The 14,563-nt window shown below is 36.0% G+C and overlaps 1 protein-coding gene across 14 annotated transcripts in view; it reads right to left on the bottom strand.

Annotated features, from left to right (window-relative positions):
* LOC137240664 (serine-rich adhesin for platelets) overlaps nt 1-14,563 on the bottom strand; it is an 827,553-nt gene that overhangs the window by 697,012 nt on the left and 115,978 nt on the right. The gene's annotated exons all lie outside the window — the stretch shown is intronic.

Here is a 14,563-nt window from a genome sequence, read left to right as displayed (position 1 = left end):
GTGAATAAAAATCAAAATAACTGCAAATAGCCTTAAATATGTGTTGAAATTTATTAGTTATACATTTTTTTAACACATGCAATACTTTTTTCTAAATTTTTTGTTGTTTGAGCTAATGCAGAACTGTCGTTGTCGCTTTCATTATAATCAGTCGTCGGTGCTTGGCGGCAAATGTCGTCAAGCTTCAGTTTTTCGCCGTTGTCGCTAGCAGTCGTCGGGGCCGTGGGCCGGGCTTTTCACGTCATTTACTGCACACAAGCTGCTAACACTTAGTGTTTACATATCGCTCATTTGCTGCAAGACCGGCATAAATCAAAAAACGTGATTTTTGAGTTAATGCTGCAGAATAGTTAGTTACATCATACTTCATGTTGAGTAAACAATTCTTTATAATTTGTTGAAAACTAAGCGCTTCAGATACAAACCAAATGTTGCATTTACTTGCGCACCATATGGCGGTTGAATCTCAAAATTGCCCTTCCTGAAAAGTTGTGTATTTTGAAAAGTGCAAATGCAGCAAATGAGCGATATGTAAGTCCCACTGGGGCGAATGTTAAGAACTGTACCAATGTTCTGAAATGTACTTTGATTCATTTTTTCTCTGTAAAAATTGAAAAAATCTTTCATTCTTGTTGTAATATTCAAAAAAAAATTTTTTTTTTTTGATAAATAAAAAAAAAATTTGCCTTGTCTTAGTTTTGGCGCCCCTATTGAAACGGCGCCCTGGGCAGCTGCCCATGTTGCCCCTATGTCAATCCGCTCCTGTTAACTACATGAATTAATTACGTGACTAATTTGCCTAAAAGTAGGCCTCTAATTTGTGAATTAAATGATGTATGGAAAAAATAACGCAAACCTAATAATTTTAAGGACGAATTTTTCCAACATAAATCGCGAACAGGTATATCACGTAATGTGACAAAAAACGGTAAATCATGAAATACAGATATTTATATTAACTGCATCCTTCACAAAAATGTGCATTAATTTACTAATTTTGTTGAATTTTAAATGTTTTATGAAGAATTTATAGCAGTGCCGGCACTTCAAAAGCAAAATTTGCCGCTCATTGCATTTACTCATTGTACTTTGTTTACAATTTTCCATTAGTGTGGTCACTTGACCTTCATAATTTAGTAGATTTTTATTCATATGAATATATATGTATTTTTCATTTTATATATTTACATGCAAACAATGTACGCAATATCTTTTCTACACAATATCTTTGTTCCACAAATTCAACAATTCACGCCAAAGATGAGCGCGATTTAGGATATCGTTTTTTGTATATAAAACGCTCAAATTGCAATTGTCTTTAATATTTCACTTTTTCTCGCATATGTATAAGTTTCTAGTTCTGCGCGAATAGTTGTGTGGTTGGTTGCTGTGCTGTTCGGCCGGCGATACCATGCCCAAGTTACGCTTGTGTGCATACAGGAGAATGCTAGGATGCACATGGAGCTTAACGCCCAAACTCTCTCAATGGGTATTTACGACAATTGTCAAACCCATACTTTATTAGAAGGTTCTTTTTTGGTAGAGCCATTTAATATAAGTAGAACGGACTATACGATCCCATGCTTGAGCTTCGAAGGCCATCTTGGGACCACAATAGATCCGGAGGGTTTCCGCAAAGGTGCGGAAATGGTCAAACACACTATACACACAGCGAACAAATTGTGGCGTTTATTAAGATTTTCCCATATCGATAGCCGTTCCACCTTTAGCTCACTTACCTTCTTCTGTAATTTACTCTTACCTGCAATTAAAGGAGAGAAAATATTTTAGTAAAATTGACAAAAAAAAACTTATTCAAAGATCAAGTAATTAATAATAAGGTTCGCATTAAATTGTCAATTCATTTTAGGCACGCAATTGAAAGTTTTCGGCTAATACATGCAGGATTGCCTAGATTATTTCTAAGGCATGCAGAGTTTCACTGAAATGCTTGGTCTTAGAGTAAATACTCGCCAAGGTTTTAACAAATAAATTCGAATGATAAGTGGGTTAGTAATTGCTTTGCACCCAGAATATATTAACTTTGATTGGATAACAGTTGGTTGTACAGGTATAAAGGAACCGAGATAGGTATAGACTTCCATATATCAGAATCATCAGTATCGAACAAAAATTTTATTGAGCCATGTCCGTCCGTCCGTCCGTCTGTCCCTTAACATCATAACTTGAGTAAATATTGAGATATCTTCACCAAAAATTTGGTACACGAGCTTATCTGGGCAAAGACAAGATTGGTATTGAAAATGACCGAAATCGGATGATAAACACGCCCACTTTTTATATATATAACATTTTGGAAAACACAAAAAAACTGCTTATTTAGTAAATAATACACCTAGAATGTTGAAATTAGACGTGTGGACTGATATTGAGACTCTTGATAAAAAAAAATTTTAAATGGGTGTGGCACTGCCCACTTGTGATAAAATCAATTTTAGAAATATTAATCATAAAACAAAAATCGTTAAACCTATCGTAGCAAAATTCGGCAGAGAGGTTGCCTTTACTATAAGGAATTCTTTGAAGAAAAATTAACGAAATCCGTTAAGGACCACGCCTACTTTTATATAAAAGATTTTTAAAAGGGTCGTAGACGAATAAAATAAGCTATATCTTTGCAAAAAAGAGCTTTATACCAATATTATTTTATTTCCTAAGTGGATTTATAACAATAAATAGGAAAACCTTTAAACTTTGAAAAATGGGCGTAGCACCGCCCCTTTTATTACTAAGCAATTTTCTATGTTTCGGGAGGCATAACTCGAAGTAAAATTTACATATCGTAACAAAATTGGGTACACATATTTTCCTTATAGGAAAATATTTCTAGAAAAAAATGGACGGGATCGGTTAAAAACCACGGCAACTTAGATATAAAACAAGTTTAAAAGGGTCGCAGGCTAAGGTAATAAGCTGTAACTTAACCAAAAATAGTTTTGGATCAATGATATTTCACGCATCAAATTTGATTGTAAGAGGAAATGGGGAGACATTTTTTTTTAAACGGGCGGTGCCACGTGTTATGTAGAAAAGTAATTTATCTGAAATGAAATATACAGTTGAAGCTCACGCTGAGTATATAATGTTCGGTTGCACCCGAATTTAGACACCTTTACTTGTTCAATAAATATTTCATCATCAATCCATCACATAAAAAGCTTCACTCTCTAGTTAGAACCAAGAACAAATTAGCATACATTTCGTGTGCACGTTTGCAACAGAAGCAACAACAAAAACGAAACAAACTGCTTAGTTTGAAATTTAACAACAGTAAAAAAAAAAAGAAGAAACATTAAACAAACAAGTAAGGAAGGCTAAGTTCGGGTGTAACCGAACATTACATACTCAGTTGAGAGCTATGGAGACAAAATAAGGGAAAATAACCATGTAGGAAAATGAACCTCGGAATGTGTTTGTATGACATGCGTATCAAATGGCAGGTATTAAAGAGTATTTTAAGAGGGAGTGGGCCATAGTTCTATAGGTGGACACCTTTTCGAGATATCGCCATAAAGGTGGACCAGGGCTGACTCTAGAATTTGTTTGTACGATATGGGTATTAAATGAAAGGTGTTAATGAGTATTTTAAAAGAGAGTAGGCCTTAGTTCTATAGGTGGACGCCTTTTCGGTATATCGTTATAAAGGTGGACCAGGGGTGACTCTAGAATGCGTTTGTACAATAAGGGTATCAAACGAAAGGTGTTAATGAGTGTTTTAAAAGGGAGTGGGCCTTAGTTCTATGGGTTGACGCCTTTTCGAGATATTGCCATAAAGGTGGACCAGGGGCGACTCTAGAATTTGTTTGTACGATATGGGTATTAAATGAAAGGTGTTAATGAGTATTTTAAAACGGAGTGGGCCTTAGTTCTATAGGTGGACGCCTTTTCGGTATATCGTTATAAAGGTGGACCAGGGGTGACTCTAGAATGCGTTTGTACAATAAGGGTATCAAACGAAAGGTGTTAATGAGTGTTTTAGAAGGGAGTGGGCCTTAGTTCTATGGGTTGACGCCTTTTCGAGATATTGCCATAAAGGTGGACCAGGGGCGACTCTAGAATTTGTTTGTACTATATGGGTATTAAATGAAAGGTGTTAATGAGTATTTTAAAAGAGAGTAGGCCTTAGTTCTATAGGTGGACGCCTTTTCGGGATATCGTTATAAAGGTGGACCAGGGGTGACTCTAGAATTAATTTGTACGATGTGGGTATCAAATGAAAGGTGTTAATGAGCATTTTAAAAGTGGGTAGGCCTTAGTTCTATGGGTGGACGCCTTTTCGAGATATCGCCATAAAGGTGGACCAGGGATGACTCTAGAATTTGTTTGTACGATATGGGTATCAAACGAAAAGTGTTAATGAGTATTTTAAAAGGGAGTGGGCCTTAGTTCTATAGGTGGACGCCTTTTCGAGATATCGCCATAAAAGTGGACCAGGGGTGACTCTAGAATTAATTTGTACGATATGGGTATCAAATGAAAGGTGTTAATGAGTATTTTAAAAGTGGGTGGGCCTTAGTTCTATGGGTGGACGCCTTTTCGAAATATCGCCATAAAGGTGGACCAGGGATGACTCTAGAATTTGTTTGTACGATATGGGTATCAAATGAAAGGTGTTAATGAGCATTTTAAAAGTGGGTAGGCCTTAGTTCTATGGGTGGACGCCTTTTCGAGATATCGCCATAAAGGTGGACCAGGGATGACTCTAGAATGCGTTTGTACAATATGGGTATCAAACGAAAAGTGTTAATGAGTATTTTAAAAGGGAGTGGGCCTTAGTTCTATAGGTGGACGCCTTTTCGAGATATCGCCATAAAAGTGGACCAGGGGTGACTCTAGAATTAATTTGTACGATATGGGTATCAAATGAAAGGTGTTAATGAGTATTTTAAAAGTGGGTGGGCCTTAGTTCTATGGGTGGACGCCTTTTCGAAATATCGCCATAAAGGTGGACCAGGGATGACTCTAGAATTTGTTTGTACGATATGGGTATCAAATGAAAGGTGTTAATGAGTATTTTAAAACGGAGTGGGCTTTAGTTCTATAGGTGGACGCCTTTTCGGTATATCGGTATAAAGGTGGACCAGGGGTGACTTTAGACTTTTTTTACGATATGGGTATGAAATGAAAGGTGTTAACGAGTATTTTAAAGGGGAGTGGGCCTTAATTCTATAGATGGACGCCTTTTCGGAATATCGTTATAAAGGTGGACCAGGGTTGACTCTAGAATGCGTTTATACATTATGGGTATCAAACGAAAGATGATAATGAGTATTTTAAAAGGGAGTGGGCCTTAGTTCTATAGGTAGACGCTTTTTCGATATATCGCCATAAAGGTGGACCAGGGGTGACTCTATAATGTGTTTGTACAATATGGGTGTCAAATTAAAGGTACTAATAAGAATTTTAAAAGGGAGTGGTGGTAGTTGTATATGTGAAGGCGTTTTCGAGATATCTATCAAAATGTGCACCAAGGTGACCCTGAACATCACCTGTCGGGTATCGCTAATTTATTTATATACGTAATACCACGAACAGTAATCTTGCCATGATTCCATGGGCTTTTGATTTCGCCCTGCAGAACTTTTTCATTTTCTTTTACTTAATATGGTAGGTGTCGCACCTATTTTACAACGTTTTTTTCTAAAGTTATATTTTGCGTCAATAAACCAATCCAATTACCATGTTTCAACCCTTTTTTCGTATTTGGTATAGAATTATGGCACTTTTTTCATTTTTCGTAATTTTCGATATCGAAAAAGTGGGCGTGGTCATAGTCAGATTTCGGCCATTTTTTATACCAATAGAAAGTGAGTTCAGGTAATTATGTGAACTGAGTTTAGTAAAGATATATCGATTTTTGCTCAAGTTATCATGTTAACGGCCGAGCGGAAGGACAGACGGTCGACTGTGTATAAAAACTGGGCGTGGCTTCAACCGATTTCGCCCTTTTTCACAAAAAATAGTTATCGTCCTAGAATCTAAACCGCTACCAAATTTCACAAGGATTGGTAAATTTTTGTTTGACTTATGGCATTAAATGTATCCTAGACAAATTGAATGAAAAAGGGCGGAGCCACACCCATTTTGAAATTTTCTTTTATTTTTGTATTTTGTTGCATCATATCATTACTGGAGTTGAATGTTGACATAATTTACTTATATACTGTAAAGATATTAAATTTTTTGTAAAAATTTCACTTAAAAAATTTTTTTTTTTAAAGTGGGCGTGGTCGTTTTCCGATTTTGCTAATTTTTTTTAAGTATACACATAGTAATAGGAGTAACGTTCCTGCCAAATTTCATCATGATATCTTTAACGACTGCCAAATTAGAGCTTGCAAAACTTCTAAATTACCTTCTTTTAAAAGTGGGCGGTGCCACGCCCATTGTCCAAAGTTTTACTTATTTTCTATTCTGCGCCATAAGTACATCGCAGCTACCAAGTTTCATCGCTCTATCCCTCTTTGGTAATGAATTATCGCAATTTTTCGATTTTTCGAAATTTTCGATATCGAAAAAGTGGGCGTGGTTATAGTCCGATATCGTTCATTTTAAATAGTGATCTGAGATGAGCGTCCAGGAATCTACATACCAAATTTCGTCAAGATATCTCAAAATTTACTCAAGTTATCGTGTTAACGGGCAGACGGACGGACGGACGGACGGACGGACATGGCTTAATCAAATTTTTTTTCGATATTGATGATTTTGATATATGGAAGTCTATATCTATCTCGATTCCTTTATACCTGTACAACCAACCGTTATCCAATCAAAGTTAATATACTCTGTGAGCTCTGCTCAACTGAGTATAAAAACGCAAAAAAACTCTTCCGACAACCAACCATTGTGCGTTCACAACTTTTAATTGAATTTCTAAATTAAAACGAAATTTTTTTGAAAAAACAAATTCTTAATTTCGACTGTTTTCATGATGTGCTGCTTCTTTTTCCCCTTTTTTTAGGTAGCAATTATTTTTAGTATTGCCAGATGCAATTTTTTTTAAAGCTAAAATTAAAAACTTCGAAAAGCTAATTTAAAAAGAAAATTAGACAAGGCAGGAAAAAGAAGCGAAATATGTTTTCAAGGGCCAAAAAAGTCAAACTTGTTTAAACAAAAAGGTTGGACTATCAAACTCTAGTTGAAGAAATAAAAGTTTCAAGCTGAAATGGCCTATTTCTCATGATGGTCAACATTTTCACTCCAATCTGTATTCAAATCCGGAAAAGAGGAGTTAAAGTGTGCTCTAGAAACTTATATTGCCAAGAGCAAGTTTCGAAGTGAGCTTAATTAGTCGAAATTTAAAAATTCGTTTTCACAATCCATCTGTAACTATCCTTTTAAAAACTTTCTGTGGGCGTGGTCTTTAACCGATTTTGTCCATTTTTTCCAGGCACATTAATTATAACCAGATTAATTCTGTGGAATTTTGTGTTGAGAATTTGAACGATTTTTTTGTTTGTGACCAATAATATTTATAAAATTGTTTTCATCACAAGTGGATGCTGTCACCCCCATTTTAAAATCTTTATATATATTTAACTTCTTAAGCACCACTTCAAACCATAAATGATAGTTCATTGTTCACTAAATAATACGTGGCGTGAAAATCACAAATGTATTGTGACGAATATTAGCAACACTAAGGGATACTATCATCTCTAAGCCGATACTGGGCGATCACTTGTGTGTACATGAGCAGGTCAATCATTATGTCTACACATATGTACATGCAGCAGCTGAGAGATACTCACAAAGGTGTACAATCATCGGCAGGGTGGTTCTCACACGTACACATGCATATAACTGAGATACTCACAAATGTATACAATCATCGCGCATATTGCTATGCGAGAAGCTTTAGGCGTGCATCTGTAGTTTATAGCTGGTGAGTTAGTAGCTGGTAAACATGCAGTAAATTCTAGAAGGAGAAACGCCTAGAAATATGCAAACGAGGAAAACGAAGAGTATAAAAGCAGCACCAGCTGAGGCATGGGCAATCAGTTTGATTTAAGGACGCTACCAATTGCGAAGTATAAGTGTTATTGTGGAGTATTTTCAAAGTAGTCTAATAAAGACCATTTTGCAGTATTGAATATTGGAGTTATTTATTCAAACATTCAGCGATACGAACGTTTGTAGAGGGTGTAAAATAAGTGGAGTATCCATAAATTCGTTACAGTATTTTCCAGAGTATAGTATACTTATAAATTGGGTATGGTTAAGGACTGATATAAGTGATTTTAAATGAGATGGGTGCCAATGAACTCACATTCCAAATCCACAAGTTGTTGAGGACAGCCTGGCGGACAGAAGGAGTGAGAACTCTTAATGAATGCGGTCTTTCAGCCAGAGCATTTTTATACTCCGCGTGCTGTGCACATAGAGTATATTAACTTTGATTGGATAACGGTTGGTTGTACATGTATAAAGGAATCGAGATAGATATAGACTTCCATATATCAAAATTATCAGTATCGAAAAAAAATTTATTGAGCCATGTCCGTCCGTCCGTCCGTTAGCACGATAACTTGAGTAAATATTAAGATATCATCACCAAATTTGGTATACTAGCTTATCTGGACCCAGAATAGATTAGTGTTGAAAATGAGCGGAATCGGATCATAACCACGCCCACTTTTTATATATATAAGATTTTATAAAACACAAAAAACCTGTTAATTTAGTAAATAATTTGGAAAATATTTTTTAAATGGGCGTGGCACCGCCCACTTGTGATAAAATCAATTTCACAAATATTATTAATCATAAATCAAAAACCGTTAAACCTATCGTAACAAACTTCGGCAGAGAGTTTGCCTTTACTATAAGGAATGCTTTGAAGAAAAATTAACGGAATCGGTTAAGGACCACGCCCACTTTTATATAAAAGATTTTTAAAAGGGTCGTGGACGCATAAAATAAGCTACATCTTTGCAGAAAAAAGAGCTTTATATCAATGGTATTTCATTTCATAAGTGGATTTATAACAATAAATAGGAAAAACTTCAATTTAAAAAAATGGGCATGGCATCGCCCCTTTTATGACAAAGCAATTTTCTATGTTTCGGGAGCCATAACTGGAAGAAAAATTAATGGATCGTAATAAAACTGGGTACACCTATTTTCCCTATAGCAATTATAGGAAATATTTCCAGAAAAAATGGACGGGATCGGTTAAAGACCACGGCAGCTTAGATATAAAACAAATTTAAGAGGGTCGTATGCTAGAATAATAATCTACAACTTAGCAAAAAATGGCTTTGAATCAATGATATTTCACTTATCAAGTTTTATTGTAAGAGGAAATGGGAAGACATTTTTTTTAAACGGGCGGTGCCACGTGTTATGGAGAAAAGTAATTTATCTGAAATGAAATGTAAAACTGAAGCTCACGCTGAGTATATAATGTTCGGTTACACCCGAACTTAGACACCTTTACTTGTTATATTTGGAATTCTTTATTTTTTTACCCAGCTCTACTTGTACACAGGGTATTATAACTTTGATTGGATAACGGTTCGTTGTATAGGTATAAAGGCATCGCGATAGATATAGGCTTCCATATATAAAAATCATCAGTATCGAATAAAAAATTTATTAAACCATGTCCGTCAGTCCGTTCGTCCGTCCGTCCATTAACACGATTTATTGAGCAAATATAGAGATATCTTCACCAAATTCGGTGTATGGGTATATCTTGACCCAGAATAGATTGGTATTGAAAATGAAATCGGACGATAACCATTGCCTCCTTTTTCGATATCCAAAACTTGGAAAAATAAAACAAAAATGGGATAATTTATAGACGAATGTCGCTAAGCTAATGAAATTTGGTAGCTGGATTAGTTTTATAGCAGAAGAAAAATTTTTGGAAGTTTAACAAGCCGTAAATCAAAAGCCGGTAAAGATATATGACATAGAAACTTGCCAAATTATATAGACTGACTGAAGATAATTAAAACTGATAATTAAAAGACCATTGCCACTTTTCCTAAAGATCTAACCTTAACAAAATTTGCAATAACTCTATGGTATGTAAGTACATTTGACTGATATTCCACCTCAGTAGTGGTATGGTTGAGCTAAGAACAAAAATTAAACAAATTTGGAAAATGGGCGTGACCCGCCTCTTTTTTGTTACATGTATGTATTAATGCTTAGCCTGAATTTGAATTCGTTGGGTTAAGTTAGACTAAGTTGGCTGGTCCGTGAAACCTCACATAGAATGAATGAGTCCATGGTGCCACCAGAAATTGGTTTAGCGATCAAACTGAAAACCCTACAAAAACCAAGAACTATGTTATAAAACAGCTCCGTCCTCTTGGAAACTAATAGAAGGTATAGCCACTGGCTGCTTCTAGATCTGGTAGCTGAATCACTTCTTAATAAGAAATTCTTATAGCTGGATTCTTAATGCGGCGATGGCAGGGCACGAGGATAAAATGTGCTCAATCGTTTCCTCCTCCAACTGCTGTCACTGACTAGGCCTAGCATATGCGCAGGTGAGTATAAAAATAAACAAAATTACACAACCAATAAACTCAATCCAAGATAGGACTTAACACTTTTGAAAAGAAGTTCAAAAAGTTTATACTCTGAAACTGAAATTTTGGAACTAAATCCGGCTCCACATTTACGAAAAGTGGCAACACTTATTTCCTTGATACGCAAAATAAATGAATACAAATTTTAAAGTCTGCATAACTGACCAAACATCAACATTCTTTGGTGAATTGAATGAATAAGTTTGCTTGTGTGTGTGTATCTATGAATTCAGGTATCACTCTGCTCGCTGTTAAGTTCATGGAATTGTATATTTCAATCTCGCCTGCTGAGCGTACAGACATTCACCTGCCAGCGTGTTGAAAGCGCTCACAGCAAGTGCTCTTGTTAATGGCCTTGAAGTGCTTGCGGGTGTTTATATGCAAATTTATTGTATTTTTTGTGTGTATATTTGTTGATTATATTTAAAAGTTTTTATACTCAGCTGTACTTGTACACAGGGTATTATAAATTTGATTGGATAACGGTTGGTTGTACAGGTATAAAGGAATCGAGATAGATATAGACTTGCATATATCAAAATCATCAGTATCGAAAAAAATTTGATTTAGCCATGTTCGTCGGTCCCTTCTTCCGTCTGTCCGTCTGTCCGTGAACACGATAACTTGAGTAAATATTGAGATATCTTCACCAAATTTGGTACACGAGCTTATCTGGACCCAGAATAGATTGGTATTTAAAATGAGCGAAATTGGATGATAACCACGCCCACTCTTTATATATATAACATTTTGGAAAACACAAAAAAGCTGATTATTTAGTAAATAGCACACCTGGAATGTTGAAATTTGGCGTGACACCGCCCACTTGTGATAAAATCAATTTACAAATATTATTAATCATAAATCAAAAATCAAAAATCGTTAAACCTACGTAACAAAATTCGCCAGAGAGGCTGCCGTTACTATAAGGAATACTTTGAAGAAACATTAACGAATTGGTTAAGGACCACGCCCACTTCTATAAATAAAAGATTTTTAAACGGGGCGTGGACGAATAAAATAAGCTATATTTTTGCAAATAAAGAGCTTTATATCAATGGTATTTCATTTCATAAGTGGATTTATAACAATAAATAGGAAAAACTTCAAATTTTAAAAAATGGGCTTGGCACCGCCCCATTTTATGACTAAGCAATTTTCTATGTTTCGGCGGCCATAACTCAAATAAAAATTAATTCATAATAGAACCATATAATCATTATTGCGCAGCCTTGTAACACTATTAAGCACACAAAACTAGCAACAACTGCATTATGTAATGTTCGGTTTCACCCGAACTTAGACTTCCTTACTTGTTATTTTTTACCAATGCTTCGCTACATAGTAACAATTCATTAATCGTGTTTTATGTGTATTTGAGAGTAATTTCAAATGTATTTCGGGGTGTGTTAATGTTTCGTAGTTTTTTCAGATTTCTTTTTAGAATTTAAATTTTACTGGTACTACATATCGATGGAATATGAGTGGAATATCACCATATCTCGGCTGCCGTTTCAAAAGTGCCCTATCTCAGAAAACATCTTATAACATCCTATTTCAGATTTTGTTTCAAAGACGTCCTATTCAAACTTAAATTTAATACATTTTGACATTAGTTGAGGTGTTTATGAAATAATGATAATGATAATTATGAGATAGGAAATTCTTCTACCGAATGCTGAAATAAGGCGTTTTGATGCCAAATCTGAAATAGGACGTTATTCAAAAGTCTTCTGATATTTCCAAAATCGATTCTATTTCTCAAAACAGCGAAGAAGTTTTGCTCGGAATTACACTGTTGCAAGATATTCATTTAAAACAAAGCTTTCACTCGGCTCTTTTCGATCAATTTCTACCTAACAATGTAAATGATTAGTGTCATCATAATTCTCACTCACACAGTAGCGCAAACTATGGGATAAAAGCGATCTCGTGAGTGTAAGCGGAGTTGTGAGGAATGTAGAGCCATATTGTGATCAAGCTCACAGCTCGGTGGTGGTAAACTAAATTGTTGCGTGAAGATTGAATAGAGAAGTCTAGACGGAGAGAAGAAAAGTAAGGTCGCCTGATTCGTGACGCTTTATTTGGCGTACTGTGTGAAAGGCTGATATGATTGCGCTCAACAATATACCAAAAATGCTGCTATCTGTGGAAGTCTTCTTGTTCCCTCGCAGCTTTGATGCTATCTGTGGAAGTCTTCTTGTCCCCTCGCAGCTTTGTTGTTATGACGAGATAATTACATAATGGGTAACATTTTGGATGTATAAGGATTTTGAGGGAACTCTCCCAACGAATGAGAGCACATTTTATAAGTATAATAGGAAATGAGAAGACTTCAGTGCTCATTGAAGCTTAGAGTCAAGCTCAAACGAAGAGTGATGCTGCTAAAGGTTAGATATTGTGTGAAATTGTAAGTTAAGCTGCTATAACGTCAACACAAACATTTTGCGGATTTCGATTTCGATGCTCCGCTGACAACAAGTGTTTAGGCTCTGTTATGAATACATCCTAAGAAAAAAGGGTATCCTGATGATTTGTGTGCCTTTATTAAAAACAGCGAATAAGAGCCCATCGTATTTGCTGGTCAGAATAAAATAGATAAAGAATTTCCAGTCGGTAAGGCTTTCATTTTTTTAGGCTGGAGCGAGTTTGGCGACTTGTCTTCCTATTTTTCTAAACACTGCATAACTGACTCTTTTGAGAAGACACTTCCCTCTGTGATTTCAAATTTTTAAGTTACTGCGAAATAAAATGCATGCTTCGTAGTTCGTTTAGTTGAGCAAAGCACCGCCCTTGACTATTAACTGTCGTTTGAGGAATTGCTAATTTCAGACGATTCCTATTAGCTAATTTCAGTTCTTTCAAAAAAATTACAGGGTGACTCTTTTCAGCCACTCCAAAGAAAACATTGGCCTAGCTATCCTTTTTTCATAGGAATTCTTAAAAAAACAATAAAAGCCGAAGAGAAGCTAATTAAAAGGTTCATCAAATTCACACAAGTAAAAGCTAAAGTGTTACGAAGGATAAGAGGGTTACAATTGTAAAAACACTTTCGTAATGCTATACATTTATTTATATAAGGGTCGTTCTTATAAACCAACTATCATTCCCGGAAGATTCTTTTGCTGTTAAGTCCTTCTCCCACTCCTACTTACACTTACACTCCCCATCTCACTCCGACTGAAAGTGCTGCTCCCACACTTACTTTCCTACTCAACCTCCCTCCCAGTCCTACGCTCACCTCACTCCAACTCCAACTAATTTTCCTATTCCCACTGCATTCCCTCTCCCACTATACGTCTATTATCCCAATTTCCTCATAAATGGAAACCACTGTGAAACTACATGAAACTAACGCAGTTTTTAAAATCGTATTCATTTTAATATATAAGATATAGAAAAATCATTGGGATGTTAACCTTTCCCATAATATGCTTCCCTACAGTATCTACTCTTGCCTTGTTGTAGCTTCTGCAAACTTAAATTTTAGTATCTTCTTGCCTCTTCTTACCTATACTTCATTATCTCCATGTTTGATCTATTTCTCTCCTCCATATCTCCACCCCTCTCACTTTCTCAATTTTTCTCTCTTCTACTTCCACTTGCTTTCCTCTCGCTCCAACTACCTCTATTTTTCTCCATCTCCTTTCCTTCTCTTTCTTCCTCTCATTCCTATGTTGTTGTTGTTATAGCGATAAGCACACTCCCCGAAGGCCTTGGGGAGTATTATTGATATTGATGGTCCTTTGCCGGATGCAAATTCGGTGCATTCCGGTAACAAGCACCATTAAGGTACTAGCCCGACCATCTCGGGAAGGATTTGGTATGACCACATGAAACCTTCCAGGCCATCTCGCCCTCTCACCCCTTACATACATAAGGAACTTGGGATCGCCAGAGCCTCGGCTGTTAAAGAAACAGGATTCGTAACGGATAGGGGAGGTTGGCAATTGGTTTGGAGAAGCTACGTATATATTGCGCTGGCAACCCCTTGA

The sequence above is a fragment of the Eurosta solidaginis genome, chromosome 2 (assembly GCF_040869045.1).
Source record: "Eurosta solidaginis isolate ZX-2024a chromosome 2, ASM4086904v1, whole genome shotgun sequence".
Classification (NCBI taxonomy): Eukaryota; Metazoa; Arthropoda; class Insecta; order Diptera; family Tephritidae; genus Eurosta; species Eurosta solidaginis.
This window is presented reverse-complemented; position numbering and strand designations above follow the sequence as displayed.